The sequence below is a fragment of the Pinus tabuliformis genome, chromosome 1_1, assembly GCF_031772625.1.
Source record: "Pinus tabuliformis cultivar Carrire ecotype Pingquan chromosome 1_1, CPIR1, whole genome shotgun sequence".
NCBI classification, from domain to species: domain Eukaryota; kingdom Viridiplantae; phylum Streptophyta; class Pinopsida; order Pinales; family Pinaceae; genus Pinus; species Pinus tabuliformis.
The window spans coordinates 798,233,668-798,257,052 of NC_142297.1; the positions used below are offsets into that span (position 1 = coordinate 798,233,668).

General features: G+C 38.6%; 1 long non-coding RNA gene across 1 annotated transcript; it reads left to right on the forward strand.

The window, feature by feature from the left end:
• Positions 1-5,006: 5,006 nt before the first annotated feature.
• On the forward strand, positions 5,007-6,321 carry LOC149216413 (uncharacterized). Its single transcript, XR_016250550.1, has 4 exons — positions 5,007-5,494; positions 5,602-5,758; positions 5,968-6,075; positions 6,184-6,321. It is a non-coding gene; the product is annotated as an uncharacterized LOC149216413 (long non-coding RNA).
• Positions 6,322-23,385: the final 17,064 nt, after the last annotated feature.

A 23,385-nucleotide genomic window follows, 5' to 3' on the forward strand; every position in this document is an offset into this window, starting at 1 on the left:
AGATGCTGAACCATACTGGACATTATGTTGGTTTGGGTGAACATACGATTGACCAATTTGTCCAATAGGATAACCTTGCTGGATACCAGGCTGGGCTTGTTGAATAGAAGATTGACCTGAGTTACCAGAAGGTTGAGCATAAGAGGTGAAAGACGGACCACCAGAGGCCAAAGGTTGTCCCTGAAAGGGTTTTCCTTGTTGGCTCCCAGGTTTCCTTGTGTGTGACTGTTGGTCTTGATTAGGTGGTCCTTGGGATTGCGCAGACGATACTTGGCCACCATGATAATAGGTGGGGCCCCAATCAATTGACAACAAGACTGAAATCTCAACAATAGGTTGAGATGACAAAGGCCTACCAAGATGTGATAAATACTGGTCATATGGCCCCTCAGCTGGGACGTTTGACGCAGGATCAAAGACTCCAAATATAGAGGCCAAAGGACCACTGAGAACGGGAGTCGAAGAAGCTACACATACCGTTGGAATGGTTGGGATTGAGGTAACAGACGTACTGCGACTTTGTGGAGTAAAAGGCTCCGTGGTGGGAAAAGCGAGTTGTGACCAAATAGAACTCGTAGAGGGAGTCCTAGAAGACATAGCATCTTGTAATGATTTATAGCCTGGAGGTAGTCTCCCGGTAGTAGGGGTGCTACTAACAAGTATAGGTTCCGTTGCGGTGGGAATTTCACCGCTCGTCGCAACGGATTCTTCAGTTGAAGTAGGAGATACTTCCTCCATATCGGAAGAAAATAGTGGGGCCAAAATACGAGGGGAAGTGTATTCCCAAAAAGGGATACCGTCTTCAGAAGGTTCCCAAATGGGGTTCCAATGAAACTCGTAAGTCTCGTCGCCTGGAGCACGAGAATTAATCGGTTGTATACTCGGAATAACAGGAAGAGTTTCACTCACAATCGGTATCTCGGCAAAGGATGAAGACGAAATTGGTAATTCCACCAGGATGAAAACTTCACAAAATCCTAGGGAATCTAACGAGACAAGACCCTACTCAAGCTAATGCAAACAAGATCTAACCGGGTAAATGTGAATCGTGGCCGAATAAATTTTAAGACAAAGGAACTAAACTTGACCTTTTCATGTTTTAAGAGTCGAGAAAAGGACAAAAAGATGACTGTAGTCTCCTTCGAATATTTAGTGAGCCCGAAGTGACAAATGCTCAGGTGAACCTTTTCTTTTAGGGAGTCCAAAAAGGGTCAAAAGTGACTACTCTGGAGAACTAGGAAAAAGGTTTACCAAACAATCCGTAAAACTCCATATACACCTTGGCAATCAGATGAAAACCAAGGACTTCCCGTACGAGAGTCAATCTTCCCGAATGTTGTGTTCAGTGCATTATGGCTTGTAAGGCCACAGACACGGCTTCCTGTGGATAAAGGATGATAACCTAGTGAGGTCTCCACATATACTCGACGGTACGTGGGAGCACAAATCTGTGCTAGACCACTATCGAGTCACAAAAGGAGGAATCACCCAACCATAATGTGAAACAATAGTGACTAGGTTTAACGACGCCGGAACACGTCTCTAGCCTAGACCTCTAGATGTATGTGTTAAGTTCCAATGCATTTTTAGATTCATTCAGTTCATTTTACAGTTGATCTTTGATTAGGTTTCAGTTTCCAGGTCCTACCATATGTAATCTCTCACAATTTCCTAAATGCAAGCTATATGCCAAAATATATCATTCCATTCGATGAATGCTAACTACAGAAGAGTTGAGATCTTTCAATCAAACAAAATGATCATCAAACAATCAACAATGACTCTAATGCAGCTAATGGCAATAAACGAAACTTTTCTTTTCTTTTCTTTTTTAAAAGTGACTAATTGCTAATAACAATGAAGAACGCTAATTTCCATTAACTAATGCAATGCAAAAAAGATTGTTTGTTTTCTTTTCGATGGCAAAATGCACTTAAACAAATTTTGAGAGATAATAACAAAGAGTAAACAGACAAATTTCACTCAATGAAAATAGAGTCAAGTTTGAATCACCAAGACAATCTTTCAAACCAAAAAATCACAAAAACCTCAATGAGCTATGTGATCTAAGCCCAAACGAAGCCAAGCGAAATCCAAACGAAAAAGAGGTAGATTGTTCAAAGAACACACTAAAAAGTTTTGACAACCACTAGACAAGTGCAAAAAGTGGCCAAGAAGTCGACTGGACAATCAAAGAACCAAAAACTCCCACGGAAGGCTCGATGTACAAAGCCACTAGATGCTCTAGGGCTGGGATATGAAATCGATGGAAAGAAGCAAACACCCGAAGGATGAAGGTCAAAAACCAGTCAAACAAAGCTCTGACACACTCCAGTAGTTGAAAAAGATGTGACAAGACAGAAATCCAAGCTCAGAAGGCTTCCAAACAAGCAAACTGGAAAAGTTCACAGGCCTGGCGCGACTGTCAGGCTGTAACTCGCGCTATTAAGGGATTAGCGCGAGTTGCTTTTGTGCAACATGCGCCCACTGGCGCGACTGTCAGGGAAAAAATCGCGCTAATAAAGTTTGCTAGCTTAAAAATAAAAACAAGCAGTCCAGGGCTTGATCAACAGTATCCAGACAGACCAGGCAGCAAGAAACAACTTAAAAATTCAACCCAGAAAGCTTATCTAAGCAAGCAAACAAGAGAAAACCAAAGTGCAAGACAAACTCCAAGCTGTTCGGTTCGTAAACCAAACCGGAGATTGACTGAAGTGGCGTTGATCTACTTCACTATTGCAGAGCAATAGCATTTCGAAGGCTACCTGGCCGTACTTCAGGCTCCGTCCAAAGTTTACAAATCAAACAACAAATAGCTTCCCCAGCGGAGTCACCAAATTGTTACATGACTCATTCACTGGATGGCTGCGACCATGCCTGAGTCTATTCATCGATCCTCACCGGATGGTTGTGTCCATACCATGGATCTAGATTATTATGTTTCACCCCTCTCTCTCTCTCGGGCCTGATGCTTTACGGGGCATCTGTTACACAATAATTTGTCACCATTGGTCACCGTCCCCGTTACCCCTTTCCCGCACTTTGGAGGACTCATTCCGGGACCTGTGAGAAGTGACATGGCTTGAAAACACTTGCATTATGTTCCCCTAAGTATGGACTTCATATGCCTTGAAGACATCTCCTGTAGATTATCCTTAAAAAGTCCCCTTTTTCCATTAGCGCGGATCCACAGTGTATCACCCGCACCAATGGGGGAAATTATCCAAAGAGGGCATGCCCATTGGCGCTCTGTCTCAGAGTCTTACCCACGCCAACCAAGTTTGGAAAAGTTTTTTAACAAACGCACGCCCGAGAGTTTTTTCCTTTCGACTCATGAGGCTTTTCAAGGATAATGCCAATCTCATGGATGTCGAGATTCATCGTATCTCTATCCATAATAGATTTTTGAGGATAATGCTTATCCCATGGATGTCTGGATTCATTGTATCTCTTCCTCCTCGTCCATCTATAAAAGCTTGTTCTGGTGCATTTGATAAGCTAGTTTTTGAGCATAGGGAGAATGATACTGTCAGAAGTCTGAGAGGTTGTTGTAAGAGTCTTCTTTGCATTCATAATCAAAGAGAGAGAGAGGCTTGTCCCCGCTCCCGACAAGCTTTGCAAGACATATGTAGCTGATCACCTAGCCAAAGGAGGATTTGACGTCAGAACTCTGGTTGTATACTCCTTTGTTGATTATCAATAATAGATGACTATCATTATGGTTCCACTCTTGCTGTTCATTATGATGATGTTTGGATTATATCTTTTCTGACCGATATATAATTGCATCTATTGGATTTTATGCTTGTATTCGTATCATTCTTTGCATGTGCAGGTGTCCATTCACGGAGATCGTGAGGATCGTGACCGGCCGGAGCAAAGGAATGGGAGTGTCAACTCTTCTACAACACTAGCATTGGAATCCAAGTAGGTTCTCGTAATCCACCTTTAATTTGCAATTAGGAACTTGTGTGATAGCATTGTTTGATTGTTGCTAGACCCATTTCGGGCTAGTGGGATCGCCTCTGTCCGCAGAGGGGATTTACCTCTCCAACACTCCTTGTTTTCTATTGTGACATTCTCCATGAGCTGTCATTATATTAGACTTTCCAGTTAACCCCATGGTGGAGGTCAGGTATTGAGGAACGAAAATCCTACCATCGTTCTATAAAATAAAATTCTTTACACGTGGATCAGTGGAAATAATGGCGGGGTATCCCAGTAGAGATGTTTTAAGCAAATCTCCGTACCAACATACACGTGAGTAATTAATAGATATGCAAATATGTTAGGACTCGGCGTAAGGAGGGTTAATATAATTCTTTGATTAATATGGAATTTGTGACTTTTATCATAGATACCCTCTACTTATTTAAAAAACAAAGAGAGCCAAATTAAATTCAACAGAAAAAATAGAACGAAAATGGCACTGACAAAGAGTATATATCTATTGTGTAATTAAAGATATCATTAATATCTATAATTCTCGAAGAAGGGCAACAAAGTTTGGTTAGTTACTCGCCTATCAAGTAGTGATAAGTCAATCATGTACTTATCATTTAACTAAAATATAATTACATAGTGTAGTATATTAATATCGTCTATAAATATAATTTAGGAAAGTACAAAAATAATGTTCAATTTGAAAAAGGGTCCTAAATGTTTCTAGGTTATAAGATTATGATAAGTACTCATGTACAAAATGTTTAAAGATGAATGTTATATGTAACTAGATTGAAGCTAATGGAGGACGATAATCTCAATGTTATAACGTTTAAAAACTAAAAGCAGTTTCCAAAAAACACGTTAAAATGAAAGAACATGGTTAAATTGTAAAGTAAAAAAGGATTGGTTAAATTATAATTATCGCATGATATTAACAACTAAGTTAAAAGATTTTAAAAGTGAAAATAAAGTTCTCATAAACATGCATTGAAAGAAAGTGAAAATGGATTGGTTAAAAAACACATAAATAATAATTATTGCATGATATTAACAACCAGGCCTGGAATTTGACGTCCTGTGGGACGTATTTTTGATTTTAGGACGTATTTGACGGCAGCAAAAAAATCTTCCACGTCAAACCTGACGTGCGATATACTTTTCCAATCCGTCATTTTGACGTCCACTTTCATAAAGAAAACGTAAATATTTATAATATCTGTAACCGGGAGTATGGGTCTGGATTACGTTCACCACCGGGAGTATGGGTCTGATGATGGTACAGTTGAGATTTTCGGAGTTTCTGACCATAAACAATTCCGGTAATAAACCAAACGTCCTTCAATATAAACGGTGACAGAGATGGTGGGATCGAACAGCCCTGGCAACAGGTTCAACGACTCTGCAATAGGGATAAGGGTTGCCGATTTCGCGTGAGAAGAGTTTTGACATGTGAGCCATCATTTAATAGCGCTTTATCTTGGAATTTCTAATTCGTTGCAACTGCAGGCAAAGGAGAATAATTCGTGGCAATTGCAGCAGGTTCAGACAGGTTAGTGGTAGTTGACAGGCGCATCAGGCGCATCGAAAATTTCACCGCTGCCAAATGGTATTGAATTATTTCCCACTAAACCTGCTATAATGTGTGCTAATTGACAGGAGCCTTGAGGATTTCAATGCCACGAAGAGTCATGGAATTTGGACAGGTGAGTGCTATATTAATCGCTTTCGTCTTCTATGTTACAACATGCCCAAATTAGCGAAGGGAAGTAAAATTATCAGGACTGAGCAAGGGGACTATCGAAGCTACAGCGAGGTCAGTTTTAGTCTCAGAAGGGAATGCATGCATGATGAGTATCCCTTAATATTTTCATTATTTCTCAGCGGAAATATAATAACCCATGATTGAAGCTTCTCTGGTTTAATCAATCATTCACGATATTGAAACTTTCGGAAACCCACAAGAAAATTATTTTCTGCATGTTTCTTTATCAATATACTGTCTGACCTTTTGTGTGTTTCAAGCGTAAGGGAAACGTACTGGGAACAGAAGCAGCCACAAACGAAGTGTTAAGATCCCCATCAACCTTTCTGTAGAGCACTTGGCTTCTCTGGAGGCAACCATGGTTACCTGTATGTATTTTCTCTGTCAACGATCCTTGTTCCAACTTCCAATGTTTCATTGCTGAAAGCCATTAAAGTCGAAATATTTTATATCTCAATCCCCATTTTAAACTGCAGGGGATAAACTGCAGGGGAGCTAGATTCAAACGCGGATGAAACTAGTATCGACACCGACATTGAAACCGTTTTTGAACCGGTATGCATATCCTTGGATTCTTGACCTTTGAAAATTCTTCAAGTTTATGTTTAAGGGAGGATCTATGTATTGAAATATTCCTATTGATAAAAAAATTTGTAGTTTCTCCATAAAGTTTGACTTTTAATGAAGTATAATAACTGTTTATTATTACATAACTTTTCTGTATTTTCTCTAGATGATTTATTTATAGTCCAAGATTTATTTATAATTTCACTAGATAATTTATTTATAGTCCGTGGATTGTAAGTTTTTTGCAAAGATTTTATTGTTTAAATGGCCCCACCATAAATCTGAGCTATAAATATGATAGACTGCAAATCTGTAATTTCAATCTAACAAGAAACATTATAAACAACAGTGATTATCATCCTCCATTTGATGACTTATTATGTGTTGTGGAATAAATTTACAAAAATTATTAAAATAGAATTTTCTGTGACACTCACATATTTAGTTAAAACGTAAAACGAAGGGTAAAAAAAATACAAAAACGTCATCAAATTTTAATTTGACAGGCAAAAAAAATTTGAAATTCCAGGCCTGTTAACAACTATGTTAAAAGATTTTAAAAGTGAAAATAAAGTTCTCATAAACATACATTGAAAGGGAAGTACATGAACATGAAGCCTAAGTGGGTTGAAAGTTTTTATTAAGATATGCTAACAAGATTATAGAGAAAAGAATCTCAAATTATAGAGTTAAATTTTGAAGTAAAAGAAAATTAATTAAAAAATACAAAATAATGGCTACTACTATTATATGAATGACTAAAACATAAAAATAGTTAGCAATCAAAACAAAGATTTCAAATAAAACTCGTGAAATTTAATATATCATAGAAAATTTTAGAATTCAATTATTTAAACACAAGGATAAAGGGGAAAAGAAAAAAGAGTTAATCAATGTAGAATGAGCTTCAACTAAAATTAGATTGAAATTTGTTCATTTTCTTTGATGTAAATAGTTGTCTTATGTGCATCAATATAAACTAGCACTACCACATTAATAAAATAATTACCAAATTTGATAGAACTTTAAACACGAAAGCATAATTAAAAAAGAAAACATATTTTTGTAATAACTAATTAAAATAATTATATAAATTAATAAAAATATTAAAATAACCACATAAGTTATAACTCCTTAAATTAATTATAAATTAAAAATAACTAAATTAATCAAAAATAAAAATAGTCATCTAAAATAATAAATAATAAAATTGTTTAATAATTTAGAAATTAAAAAGAACTAGTGTGTCTTACCATTGGTCTTATCCTTTTATGACATTTTACTATTCATTTTTATTGTAATTGCATTGAAAAAATTATCATTTCTCTCTAATTTTCACCTAGGCATGTGTTGCAATAAATTATTGAAAGCGTCTTGGTGGGGCTTCCCGTTATATTTTGAAAGCATCTTGGTGGGGCTTCCCATTATATTGTTGATGCTATGACAATGGAATCAAATTATTTGTCAAATCATGGAACAACTTCAACTTTATTAATTCTCATTTCTAAAACCTTTGGAAACTTGGTATGTTGTTCATGGTATTTGGTGTTCAATAATATTCACCGATGATCAAATTTGGTTTCCATTAGATGGATTCCATCGGGAAATAAGCTGAATATTTATGCTGTAAAGTGTTCCCTTTGAAATCAACTCTCCTCGAAAAATACATGTACATTCATGGCCCACTGATTTCAGTGTTAGACGATTAAAGTAATTTCAACCATCTTATTGTTAGACCGTTATTAAATTAGTTAAAACTATATTAATTTCGTTACAAGATGATCGCCCTTGCTCTCGTTGGGCACTACTACTTCCAGGTGCTTCGGCTTGACCTCCGCCATTGCTTGACAAGAGGAATGAATTCATATGCTCCAAGTAAGAAGGTAAGAAACTCAGTAACCCCAACTATTTGCGTTCTTGTTACCTGTCCCCATATTCGATCCACTAACCTCTTGATGCGAGATGGTTTTTGTAACGTTCTTGGCAATGTATTCTACCCGGCTAGTGTTCATCTCATATTTATTCCAAGAAACTTCTGCCTGCCTGGTAACAGGGTTTGCTTCCATGTGAAACCCTATACCTCCCTTCAAATGTGCCTCTCATCGGGATTTAGAGCTGCGATGAGGACTGCCCGCGAGTTGAGGCCCTTTTAAATCTGGGCAATGTTGCATCTGCGGGCTTACCACTTGCCAATATGCAAATTGAGTTTTTTTCTTTCCATAGGAATACATTTTGTATTGACAGTCTATTTTGGATTCATGGTTTTTTGGCTTTCGCTGCAGGTGCCTTTACCCTGTGGTTTCCTCCACATCTGAGTTCTTCAAACGCTTTTCCCTAAAGAATAGTAGGGTTTGCTTCCATGTGAAACCCTGTACCTCCCTTTAGATGTGCCTCCCACGGGGATTTAGAGCCGCGATGATGACTTCCTGCGAGTTGAGGCCCTTTTAAATCTGGGCAATGCTTCATCCGCGGGCTTACCCACTTACCAATATGCAAAACTGAGTTTTTTTTTCTTTCCATACGAATACATTTTGTATTGACTGTCTATTTTGGATTCATGGGCTTTTTGGCTTTGGCTGTAGGTGCCTTTACCATGTGTTTTCCTCCACATCTATGTTCTTCAAGTGCTTTGCCCTAAATAATAGCAGGGTTTTCTTTCATATGAAACCTTATTTCTCCCTTTAGATGTGCCTCCCATGGTGATTTAGAGCTACGATGACGACTGCTCGCAAGTTGAGGCCCTTTTAAATCTGGGCAATGCTGCATCCGCGGGCTTACCCACTTACTAATATGCAAAACTATGTTTTTTTTCTTTCCATACGAATGCATTTTGTATTGACTGTCTATTTTGGATTCATTTTTTTTTTGGCTTTGGCTGCAAGTACCATGCGGTTTCCTCCACATCTGAGTTCTTCAAGAGCTTTGCCCTGTTGCTTCTCTCAAAATCAATTAGCGTGATCTGTTGACTGATATTTTGTTATGTACTTAGCGCGTGAATGATATTGAAGATCTCAAAAGATTTACGACTTAGGGTTTGATTAATTGCTGCAATATCAAGTTCAATGTGAGTACCTTGAATGGCCCTCTCTTTGTGGGAAAATCGTTAATACAGGAAGCTGCCCCCGAGTTGAGGCTCTTTTATATCTGGGCAATGCTGCATTTGCAGGCTTACCCACTTACCAATATGCAAAACTGAGTTATTTTTCTTCCCATACGAATACACTTTGTATTGACTGTCTATTTTGGATTCATGGTTTTTTTGGCTTTGGTTGCAGGTGCCTTTACCGTGCGGTTTCCTCCACATCTGAGTTCTTCAAGTGCTTTGCCCTAAAGAATAGCAAGGTTTGCTTCCATGTGAAACCCTATACCTCCCTTCAGATGTTCCTCCCACGGGGATTTAGAGTCGTGATGATGACTTCCCACGAGTTGATGCCCTTTTAAATCTGGGCAATGCTTCATCCACGGGCTTACCCACTTACCAATATGCAAAACTGAGTTTTTTTTTTTCTTTCCATACGAATACATTTTGTATTAACTGTCTATTTTGGATTCATGGGTTTTTTGGCTTTGGCTGTAGGTGCCTTTACCGTGCGTTTTCCTCCACATCTAAGTTCTTCAAGCGCTTTGCCCTAAAGAATAACAGAGTTTTCTTCCATGTGAAATCTTATACCTCCCTTCAGATATGCCTCCCACGGGTGATTTAGAGTTGCGATGATGACTGCCCGTGAGTTGAGGCCCTTTTAAATCTGGGCAATGCTGCATCCGCGGGCTTGCCCACTTACCAATATGCAAAACTGTTTTTTTTTTCTTTCCATACGAATGCATTTTGTATTGACTGTCTATTTTGGATTCATGGTTTTTTTGGCTTTGGCTGCAGGTGCCTTTACCATGCGGTTTTCTCCACATCTAAGTTCTTCAAGCGCTTTTTCTTGTTTCTTCTCTCAAACTCATTTAGCGTGATCTGTTGACTGATATTTTGTTATGTACTTAGTGCGTGAATAATATTGAAGAACTCAAAAGATTTATAACTTAGGGTTTGATTAATTGCTGCAATATCAGTTCAATGTGAGTACCTTGAATGGCCCTCTCTTTGTGGGAAAATCGTTGATTTCAGGAAGCCGAGAAGGCATTTGTCATTGTAAAGGGGATCTCAAATATCATGATAAATTATTTAGTTGTTTTGGGTTATAAATGTCATTTTCTTCTTATTACTTGCTTTGAAATTCTTGTCTTGTTTTCCCCATTTTTGTAAGATTGTATTTTATTCAGCTGAGCAGCTTCTACTAGCCTCACCATTACCATCCATAGTAACCCTAAAATGAATGCTATAAAAGAAGAGACGCAAGCTTCGAAACTAAGCATGAGATAGCTTCTTGATTTACAAAATCGGCGAGAAATCATGTATCGGTTTATTTTCCTTGTAATTTCCATGTTTTTCTTCCTAAAAGGGTGGTCTATAAGTTTTAAGCTTTTACTAAATGTGGGCTATCTGTTGGCATAAAAAATAAACATAGTTGGAAGATGTCAAGATTGAAGTTGGTCATTCAACATCATTAATTGTTCAAAAGGTAAAAGTATATGTAGTATGATTTCAAATGGAAGACCATCAAATAATATGTAAATGAATATTTCCTCGAGAAGCATCTTTCTTAGACAATTTCTTAGCCTTGGTGCCTATGTGGTAATCCTTTGTTTCTCAAATAAAAAATTTAGGGCATTGATTTTTATCTCTTTGGGGTACAAAGATGTATATAGATGAGTATTCCCTTGGAGGTGGAGCTCCAAGGAATCCATGACAAACACTATGATGTATAAAGTAGAAAGAAACCATGGTGAAGTTGGTATCAAAGATCATGGGTTGGTTACACCTCAACATCATGCTTGGGATTGAAAAGTCAAGCAACCACTACTTCACCATAACAAAGAATATGGATGGAGCTTGTAAGTCATATTTATTTATTCTAAGAATCTTTATTAGATAATTGCTTAGCCTCGGTGCCTATGTGGGAATCCTTTGTTTTTTAAGTAAAAATTTTAGGAGACTCATTTTTACAACTCTTTGGGCTTCAAACATGTACTGGATGTGTCTTCCTTGGGAGGTGGAGATCTAGGGAAACCCTAACAAAATGTATAATGTTCAGTTTGCCTCACTCGTCTCATAACACAACCCATAAGACATTAACCATGCTTAAAACTTTTCAATAACCATGCTTAAAACTTTTCAATAGTGTAATCACAAAAATACATTACGGCTTCAATAACTTGAAAAAAAAATTGTTTTAAGGAGTCACAAGGAAAAATAGTTGTTATCCTGATTTCTTGGAAGCCTCATAAAGATTGGATTTCGTTGGTCATATAAAATTTTAGCCTTGGATTTTGTTCGTCATATAAAATTTTACAATGTATTATGCCTGTCCAGTGTAAACCAACTATATTATATGACAAGATTCTTCCAATATAAATAATGCATATAAAATTCTATACAAAGAATCCCTACCAGTTGGTTTATAGTAAGTCTACAAAGGAAAATTGTCTGTCTTTTATTTTGCTGATGCATGAAGTCAAGATATGATCTAATTTAATATTTTTTGTTGGGTTATAGATTGGAAAGCCAATGCTTGATTTCTTCACAGATTTTAACACAAGGGCAGAGTTCCTGTGGTTACATGGCATTATTTCTGAGTCCACATATAATATTATGAAAAATGACTGTAGCCACACTCGCTATGTGGATGAGTATTACTGAGGCATTGTTTCTTCGAGGAGTTGGGACCGAAGCTTGTGGCTACCTTCAAAGTATTGAAGGGTAAAAATATTTTTAAAGAAGTGACATGATCAAGATTAAATGATCCGGTACAAGCTATTGAGACTACAAAATCAAGACTTCATACATCTACAAATTGGTTGGCTTTTTTCATTTTCAGATTTTGTAAATTGATATCCTATCAATAAAGTGTTTTGTGTTTCAACATTAAATGGTACTATTTCTCAAATTGAGATGGCATGTTGTCCTCAATCTATGCCTTACGACGTTTCTTTTGCAACATCTGGTGCAAATGCTAGTTATATTTCATTTCAATTAAAATAAAACATTAAAAGTAACTATCCTAGATCCATCTTAACTCTAGATCTACAAAGAGCCCAGAGGGATCAAATGTCTTCAAATGTCTTTTATGTTTAAAAGAGGTTTACATCTCAAGAAATTTGATCCCTCTCGACTCTTGGTAGATCCATAATTAAAATGGATCTAGGGTGGTTTAATGATTAATTATAATTATAATCATAATTATAACTATAAATATAATTATTAAAATTATGTTTTTTATTTTTATTTTATTAACTTTATTTTGACCAATTAAGGGGAAATATTGGGTAAAATATAATATTAGAATATAATATTTTACCCAATATTTATCGCAAGGTAGTAAAAAGTGGATGAAGGTAGGCATGAATATTAGATAAAATGTAATCATTACATTTTACCTAATATTTTTCCCACATCCTCCCCTCACCCCGCTCACTTTCATAGTTAAGCTTACTCATTTCTAAACTTACCATCCTACATCTATCATAGCATTATTTCTATAACACATTATTAGACATAAATTAAGAAAATATATTATATTAAAGTGATTATCAAAGAGGCAATTAGAATGAAAATGTGCAATCCTATCTAACCTTACACTTTTAAAAACACCTTCCTAATCACCGAGGAAGGTGTATTCATCCATTAAATGATAGAAATAAAACATACAAAAAGACATAGGGTCACCTAAATTCCACGTGCAAACATATCCATAAAAATATTTTATCTTTACATGCTACATGGATTCAACACCATCATTTCCTACAACTAGTTATGTATCTAAATATAACATCAAACTAAGATGGATTTAGACTGGTTTAATTTTCCCCTTAAATAGGTTATATTCCACATGAACACCATGGGTCAATACCATGGATTCTTAATACCATAGGTCAATATCATGTACCATTTTTATTTTATTATTAATAATTTTTATAGGATTATTTTTGTTTTGTTATTTTATGTTATTTTCACCGAGTTAAAAAGTTTACGTTATATTATTACATTAAGTTACACATCTCTACCATATTTTATTTTTGTCGAGGTAAAATGTTTCTTACATTAAATTTACACATCTCTTGTTGTAACCTGGGTGGACAACACCTCTCAACCCAATAAAAAAAATGAATAATTTTATTAAAAAAAATAAAAAAATATTGTATTCAAAATCTAGTGTCCACCAATGTTAAATTAACTTTAACTTTACTTAATAATTTATGGTAATAATTTACGATCTCTGCGGTCATAATTTACAATCTCTCCGCGGTAATGATACACGATCTCTCTGCGGTAACAGAAAAACAATTTGGGGCATGTGCGTCTGCGGTCCGGCTTGCTTATATCAGGTACACACATTCCTTATATTTTTCTAATACATATCTGCTCATATATTTTCAATTATGAATAATTCACCACAATTACCAAAGATTGCCAAAGGTAGACCTAGCACAATTACTCTACAGAGCCTCTATGAGTATATAGAGTCTTTAGAGAAACGTAGAGAAGAAAGAGAAGTCAAGCCCAATTGTGGTATAGGAGAAAAAGCAGAAGGATGAAGTAAGGATATGCATGGATCTCGGAAAGTTGAATGATGCTTGTGTACATGATCCTTTCCTGACTTCGTTCACTAATGAAGTGTTGGACAATGTAGGTGGCCAAGAAGCATATTCCTTCACTGATGGGTTCTTTGGTTACCCCCAAATCAAAATCACGTCGGAGGATAGGAGCAAAACGACCTTCGTGACTGAGTGGGGTTGTTTTCAATACATTGTAATGCCGTTTGGATTGAAGAATGCGCCTACGATCTTCTGCATGTAGTTGTGGCTACGTTCAAGGAATTTATTCATAAGTTCCTGGAGGTATATTTTGACGACTGGACTATGTTTGGGCTGGTTAAATGCCATGTAGCAAGCTTGCGCTTGATGCTGGATACCTGTCAAAGATACTAGATTGCACTCAATCTCAAGAAATGTTTGTTCTGTGTTCCTTTTGGGAACCTATTGGGGCATGTGGTTTGCAAATAGGGAATGATGGTAAATCCCGCAAATATAGCAGTGATATTGAACTTGGAAGCACTAAGGAGTATGAAGCAGTTGCGTGCTACCCTAGGACATACGGGATATTACAGAAAGCTTATCAAAGGTTATGCCCAGATCACCGCACCTATGGAAAATTTGTTGAAGAAGGATGTCACTTTCTGCTGGAACGAGGATTGTAAGAAGATATTGGATATATTGAAAGAAACGATGGTCACCGCACTAATTCTAGTCTTCTCGGATTGGAAGAAGGAGTTTCATGTACATGTTGACGCACCATCCATAGTGCTGGGAGCAGTACTGACATAGGTTGGAGGCCAAGGCTTGGACCATCCTATCGCGTTCGCAAGCCAAAGATTATCCAAAGTGGAGAAGAACTATTCCACCACTGAGCGCAAAGGGCTAGCTATGGTGTATGTGCTCCAGAAGTTTAGGCACTACTTGCTGGGAGGCCATTTTAAGATGTATATGGATCACTTCACGTTGAAGTACCTGGTCAATAAGCCTGTGCTGGGGGGGAGAATCTTCAGGTGGCTCTTATTATTCCAGGAATATGATTTTGAAGTTATTGTAAAGCTTGGATGACTGAACATGGGACCAAACCATCTATCGCACATCGAAACAGGGGAAGGGCCCACCAAATTGGAAGACAAATTGCTTGATGCACAACTATTTGCAGTGCGTGTCGCGGATGGTCATTTTGAGGATATAATACATTTCCTAATGACAAGTACTACACTGGAAGGATACACTGTCCATCAGAAGAAGGAATTAGTAGTGCGCGTGACAGATTTCTCTGTCATTCTCGGGAATTTGTACAAAATGGGGTCTGATGAGATATTGTGATGGTATGTACCTGAGTTTGAAAGAAGCAGCATCCTCATAGCGTCTATGAGGATGGTGTGAATAAAATATGTGTCACAAAGACCATACCAACTAACGCTTTGAGACATTATGCAGGAAGAGCAACTGCGCAAAAGATTCTACGCCTAGGGTTGTGGTGGCCAACCCTCCATCAGGACTCAAAAGTGTATTGCAAGGCGTGTGATGTGAGTCGAAGGACTGGCAGGCCATCATGAAGGGATGAGATGCCTTTGAATCCAGAGATGAAGTTGCAACCCTTTGAGAAGTAGGAAATAGATTTTTTGGGACCCATTCAACCCCAAGGAAAGACAATACCAAGGTACATTATCACCGCGATGGAGTATTTGACTTGTTGAGCAGAGGCACAGCATATGAAGGACTGCACAGGCGTGATCACTGCAAAGTTCCTCTTTGAGCACGTACTAACGTGATTCGGTTACCCAAAGATCTTGGTGAGTGATTGCGGTACTTAGTTCCTGAATGAAACGATCAGCGCGCTAATGGAGGAATTTCAGGTATATCATCAGAAGAGCATGCCTTATCACTCACAGGCTAATGGGACGGTGGAAGCATTCAATAAGGTGCTCGAAAACGCACTGACCAAGGTTTGCAATGCTCAGCGAAGTGATTGGGACCTACGCATACCTATAGTATTATGGGCTTATCGAACGACATGCAAAAAAGTTGACTGGACAAACCCTCTTTAGGCTCGTCTATGTGGTTGAAGCAATAATGCCTATGGAATATATTGCACCTAGTCTGCACATAGTGGCGCTCACAGGTATGATGGATCATGAAGCCCTGGAGCAAAGGCTCACACAGCTGGATGAGCTCGAGGAAGAGAGATATTTAGTTGGATTTCACCAACAGGTCCAAAAGCAGCGCGAAAAGGCATGACATGATCAAGACATTAAGCTGCGCACATTTAAGGTAAATGACCTAGTTTTGTTATATGATAGTAAATTTGATAAATTTATAGGAAAATTCTGAATGCACTAGTTAGGGCCCTATGTCATCAAGGAAATACCGATGGAGGAGTGGTACAGCTGGTAAAATTAAATGGAGAACCCTTCCCAGGAAAGGTGAATGGCAGTCACTTAAAGCTATACACCGGCAGTCCGACTATGTGATTAGATGAAGGTAGAATAGTCTTAGTGCTCCAAGCAGCTGAAAGGAGGCGCACGAATATAAACTACACTACCTGGGTTGGGGAGCTACACGATTGGAGGATGGTGTGAATAAAAGAAACAAAGTTTGCGGCAGTGCGGAGGGAGTTGTGCTAACCAGGGAGAAACTATGTAGGTCGGCCGGAAAGTGACCGTTAAAGTCACTGTTCATGATTTGAAAACAGAATTGAAGCCAAATGGAGAGGGCGGCCACATTTCAAATGAAATTTAAGGCTCAGATCCTTGAAAATCTGCCACCAATGCAACATTAATGAATCGAATTTGGGGGGAATGGTCGGATTTGAATTCAAAATGCCCTATAAATTACAAGTTGTTGTCGAGAAAGAAACACTTGGCATTTTGAGTATTGAGTTGTTGAGCTCTGAGACACCTATGGACTGAGATTTCTTTGAGGCTTTCAAAGAGACTCCCGCATTTGCAAACTTGCCAAAGACGTCGCGAGCACTATTAGAAAGTGTTATGTCAGCACCCCCTAAAATTATAAATACTGAACAAGTAGTAGAGGAGCTGACACAGGAAATGGAAAGAGAGGCAGAAGTAGCTGCTCCGGAAGTGGCTGAAGTATTGGTAGAGGTCCCTAAATCACCGAGAACACTAAGACCGAAGCCAACCCCAACCAAGGAAACTGTGAAGGACAAGAAGGGCAAGTAGCCTACCATACTGGTGCGTGCATCACCAAGGAGAAACCCACCAAAGCCCACTGCACAGGAGAAAGGCAAGGCCATAAACCTAGAACTAGAGGAGGAAGATATCAAAGACATCCCAATGGACGATGAGGATGTGGGAACTGAAGTGGAGGAGGTCGAAGCCCAGGGTGCAGACCCTATTACTCGGTTGCCGGAGTATGTCCCTCCACGCAAGCCTAAGTCCAAGGTACCAAAGGACATCAATGAGTATAAGACTCCCCTGCAAACCTCTCTGCTACCAGATGAAATTTCTTTCGTCGGTCTGCACTTGGCATAAGTGGCACTACTAAAACTTGAAGACTGGGACTTGGTGGACAATGAGAAGTTCCCACACCTGGCGATCGAGCAGCTGATACGCTACATCATAGACATGAATATAGGAATGGAAACATTGGAGCTGTGGAGGTGGCTCAAGGGGGAGGAAAAGGCAGGGTTGCTCAACCTTCTCTCGGTGCCGCATTATAACCATACCCCGGTGACAGTTTTGGTCATCAAGCAGCTGTTGTGCTTGGTGCATGATGTGTGTCTGTGGCTGGAGGAACCGATACCCATCACATATAGGTTGATTCACCGAATAACACGCCTGCCATACACGGGTGAGAATCCAGCGATGATCTTTGGCAGAAAGGGTGGCGAGCAGGCTCTCGCAGAATCAATGAAGGAGAAATTTAAGCTAGTGAAGAAGCTGCGCGAGTATGACATATCCAGCATCTGCGACCCTGTTGTGAAGGTAGTCACACAAATCCTCACAGGGAAGGTAACAAGGAAGTGTTGCACCGATGAGGTGTTGGCGCCTATCGTCACACTCGCACATCAGTGCACTGAAGGAGTCCAGTTCAACTGGTTAGACTACCTTCGTAGAGAGTTCCTGGAGAAATTCCATGAAGCACAAGAGCTCAGCAAGATTTTCCACTACATGTGCCTCTTGCTGTCAATTGTGTTGGTAGCATGGGAGCTACCAGAGGATAGCCAGTTCCCTTTGGTTGCGCTAGACCTCCCTGAGGTAGTTAAGTACGCTTCGTTGTGGGCGACTAAGGATGCGCAACAAGTCCAGGACAACAAGATCTTCTAGATCTTGATGGAGATGAACATCAGGATGGCCATCAATCGCAAGCCGCGATTGTCGCCCACAATGTACGCCAACCTGTAGGGCTACGTCGAGTTCAAAGCCAATTTCCATCGAGTATCCATCAAGGCACAGAAGGACCCTTCACATAAGTGGTACAACTTGCCGCATCTAGCCACAGATGTCGCCATTGATGCGGTGCTTGATCAATGGCCAGTGGAATGCCACACTACCATGGACTTGGCAGTTAGTGGGTGAAAGTCCGCCACACAGAAGAAGAAGGAGGAGATCAAGCTGAAGATGGCACAGCTGGCCGAGAAGAGGAAACACGAAGCTGCTGATAAGGCCCAGAAGAAATAGGCAGGAAAGTATACAGGTGAAACAGAGCGTGGCTCTGACAAAGGCGTGAGGTCGCCTTCACCTGAGACAGATGAGGAAGAAACAGAACAACACAACGCGGACCCTCAGGAGACGTTCGCTCGCATTAAGCGCCCAAGAGAGCTAGAGAAAGGAGGGTCCAGGAAGAAATCAAAGGCGACCAAGACTTCGCTAGACCCTATCACATTGATAGAGGGCGACTTAGATGATATCGGTGACACAGCCAGGGATGTCACCTCGGAGGCCCTGAACCAATTTGAACAACAACAACAACAGATCATCCTAGGGGCCATCCAGATCGGGTTGCAGGAGTTGTAGACCTGAGTGTCACAAGCTAGCATGATGTCTACCAGCTTGGCTATCGGCACATCAAAGGCTGTTGATATGCTACACACGAAGGCTTCCAGTGAAATAGTGTTGCCAGATGGAGCACTGACGAGAGAAAATGAGGCTGACAGGCCCACTATCAGTGCCATAAAGGGAGTTGGGTTGAACCTAGCAGTGCTTCCGCGTGAAGCACTCCACCTCTTGTAGGATGGAGTAATTGCAGAACTGAGGGTCCAAGAGCACCGCGCCCTCTAGGTAATCAATGAACAACAAATCAACAATGAACAGATGGCCCTATAGAGAAATGTTGCCATTGTGCTGAGACTAAGGCGACCAATCAGAGAAAGAGGATTATGCAGGTCGTTGAGGAGGCATGCCAAATGATCCCAGACTTGGCCATTCTAGAGGAGGAGTCAGTCGAGGTATGCATCCACAAGTTTGCCACAAGAGTGCGCGACACTCGAACTGAGATGGTGTGGGTTCGGTTGGAGTTGAACTTACAAATTACAGAGCTACAATTTAGGGCCCAACCTTCAACACCGCCAAAAGTAAGCGAAAAATGGGCGACTGCTGTCACGGAGGCAATAGTGGCAATGGAGAGTGCAGTAGCAAACTGCACGTAGTTGTTCAAGCAATCATTTGAGGTCCTAGCAAGCTTGTAGGAGGATCCCAATATATAGAGGCTAGATACCGAAGCGTGCAAGCTACAACATCGCTATGATGAGGTTAAGAGCACAACGTGAACCATCGCACTGACACAAAAACTAGCCAAGCTACACAAGGCCAAGTAGCTAAAGGAACAGGTGGACGCAGTGCTAAACAAGGAAGCAGTGCTGAAGGTGAGATTAAAGCCCTGGCTGGAGGAAGCTTATGCAGTCACAGGAAATATTGAAGGAAAGCTTGCGACTTTGCAAGCGACACAACAAAAGTTTTAGGCTGACAGCGCAGGAGTAGTGACCGAGAAGATAGTGGAAGATACCAAGTAGGTGGCACCTCAGTGCATGGCCAAGGTAGCAGTCATACGGGTCGAGCTGGATGGGCTTCGTGCAAAAATCTCCATGCGCACCTAGTGACTCGAGGGCGAGTCACGATGTTTTTGTTTGGGTCTTGTTGGGAGCAGGATCCCCCAAGGGTAGTTTTTGGGTTAAAAGCCCATGTTTTAGTCAAATTTTACAATAAAATTGTAAAGACTCCACATTTTGTGGTCGCGGAGCGCGAAGGTGTCATGTGTCATAAAGGGTAGTCCACCCTTAGTTTTGTAAAGTAAAGTCGGTTTTAGGAGATCTACCCATGGTTCGCAGACCATGGAATTGTATAAAAAGAGCTAAGCTCTAAGTAGTTTTAGGGATAGAGACTATGATGAATCATGTAAGTAAGTCGTAGCTCTGAAGTAATAAATCTAAGTCTTGGGTTGTAGCGTAGGTAGAGGCTCTACAGCTGAGTGCAAAGAGGCATAGGGTAGAAGTCTGCAACTGAGTGCATGGACCCCTGCAGCTGTGTGCACAGGGTGGACAGAGTTTGTAAACACTTGGAAGATATTAATAAAGAGAGATATTCTGTAATTTTTGTGTCTGTGTTCTGTTGATGCATCTTGATATGTTACGTATGAATTTCATTTATTATGCTTATATGATGCACAAATGAATACAATTACATTGGATAACTGAACGTGATCAAGGATATCTGTTTACGCGTTGTTAACTTTAATTATCTAATAAGATAAGTAAGACACTTAGAGTAATTTGAGAATCTGCACGGATCGTTGCTCTAGCAGCGTGAAAGTACTTGTGTAGCAGGTTAGGGCTGCGTGAAGGTTGATCGTACCCTTTCGCGGAGGTATTGAAGGCTGGAATAGAGGGCTCGTCTGCAAGCCCTAGAGCGAAGCGACTTATGCGAAGGTAGGGATAGAAGGAATCAAACGATGTCACAACCATCTCAGGGTGCGGAAATTTGGTTCCAACATCCCCCCATACTACTTTGGGTGAGACTTCATTTCGCGCTCCGCAAGGTGATGTCGAAAGGGCCAGTAGTGTAGGGATTTTTTTGGCTAAATAATGTTGAACCTGGGTCAGGCCCCCTCAATCCAACACGTAGAAAGTTTTCAGTGGGACTAAAAGGATGAGTATGACATAAAGTAGCGGTGCTACTCCGTAAAAAACACAATGGATCTTTCATACATGACGATAGAGAAAGTTTGTAGAAGCTTGTAAGTTTGTTTGGAAATAAGTTTTTCTATAATAAGACTTTTGTGTATAGGGTTGTTTGCCTTTTTTGGCTTGTAAAGTGGTTGATTTAATTTCTAATGGTTAATTTTTAATCCTCAATCTTCCAGTAATGTAAATTTGTTCTTAAATAATTTTACTATTTGAGGTTTCAATTTTCAATTTGTAGTGTTTTTTTTTTTTATTAGTGTTTGTTTTTGTTTATTTTTTTCTTTAAATTTAGATAAAGATTAAAGTGTAAATATGTAGATTTATTAAAGTTAGTGATAACCAAAATTTGTGTTACACATACACTAAAATTTAAGTCTGAGGATTGTTAATGTTGTTAATTTTATAGCAAGTTTAAAATTGAATGGTGTAAATTAAAATGGAGAACTACATTAAATATATCCTACTTTTCAATATGGGAGTTCATTTCCAATTCTAAAATATATGCACTTATCTACCTAATTAAAATTAAGTTTCTCAAATTATATAAAAATTTTAAAAAAACTATACTAACATAGTTATATAAATTAAAATTAAATTAAAAAAAAAAAAACTATGTTATTAAAAAAAAAACTATACTAACATAGTTATATAAATTAAAATTAAATAGCTAGTAAATTTAATTAAGTACCAATCCAAAAATTACTTTCAACATTTTTCTATTTTATTTAGATAAATAAATATATTTACTAAAAATTATTACGTACTGTATAAATTTAAATAAAAATATAAATATAAATTTAAATAATAAAAAAAAGAAAATATGATTTTTTTTTTTTCTCAACTATTAATAATAACCTTGAGTAAAAAAATTATTCTTCACCTATATATTCAACTCAAGTACTATATTTCACTTATAGTACTCTTTGGTAAAAGCAATTCTTTCCGGCCTCCGGCAAAATCTGAGAAAATCTATTATTTTCCCAGGGACGAATTGAGAAAATCATTTCGCTTTTGTCATTTCAATTTACATATTGATAATGGTAATGGTAAATACTGTAGGGATACTTGTTTTCATAGGATATTTCACTTAAATTTCCACACAAGAATGGATGGATAGATGTGGGGTAGTGGACTCTGCTTATCACCGATAATGTCAAGTAGGGTTTCCCATTTTTCTCGTCGGTGAAGAAATACTTCTGCTTTTGTCACGTCAAACACAACAATCGATGTGAAAGTACTCTTTATCTTTTTGTATGACTTTTGTGATAATGGATGCTGGCCATGCCATTTTTCGTATGGACTCTGCACTTTTTCTTTGTTCAATGAGAAAATGTGTTTTGTCAGGTCACATCAAGACTTACCGCAGAAGGTGACAGAAAGAGGTCGAATTTCGCAGCAATTATGGGAAGCATCTTTTTCACTTTTCCTCTTTTAAATATTAAAATATCTTAATTTGAATTGTCTTGATGTAAATTTTAATAGAAATTTCAAACTTATTCTAAATTTTTTTACATGACTTTTCTAGAAAATCTTGATTTAAATTGTGATTTTAAATATAAATTTAACTTGATTGGGTGCATAAGGTCACAAGGATGGATGGTAGTACTACTTGTTTAGCGTACATATAAATACATCTTTCTCTCCAGAGTTGGAATTTCATAACAGACAGATTCATCAAATTTGGTTTTCACACCTCCCCGGCCAATTTTCACAATTTCATAAAAAACCCTTAAAAATCTTGAAAAATTTTAAACTGTATTTAACCCACAAATCACCCATTAGTAACAGACAATTCACCCTTTCAAATTCCACCCTGGTTGTCCCTACTATCCGTGTTCCACTCAAAACAGCGTGTCGGGAATCAGCCTTTTACATTGAGAGGATTTTCCGTTGCTTTTCATCACCTTGCCTTTACATTGACGGGAAGGAATGATCTCGCGTCAGTAATTAGAATTCATTAACCGTGCCACTCCATTAAACACGATAGAGAAATTTTGTGGAAACTTGTGTCGGTTCTGCTTGGAATTTGGTTGCAGATAGAGTTATCGGCAATTAGGTAGCAGGAGACCGTAAGATAATAATTCGCTCACCGATTTTCACATCTTATTGGTTAAATAAGTATAAAGTGAGATTTAAAGAAAAATGAAATTCAGTGAATAGCATGGAAAACAGTAAACCTAATCTTTAACTTGGGTATAAACTTTTACTCTTCACCCCGTACACGTTTTTGGAAAAAGATTTTATTAAAACATGGTTTGCTGTATAATTCTATGTCTGGCACATGTTTAAAAACACGGGTTAGGGTTTTTTTTGTTAAACATGGAAATGT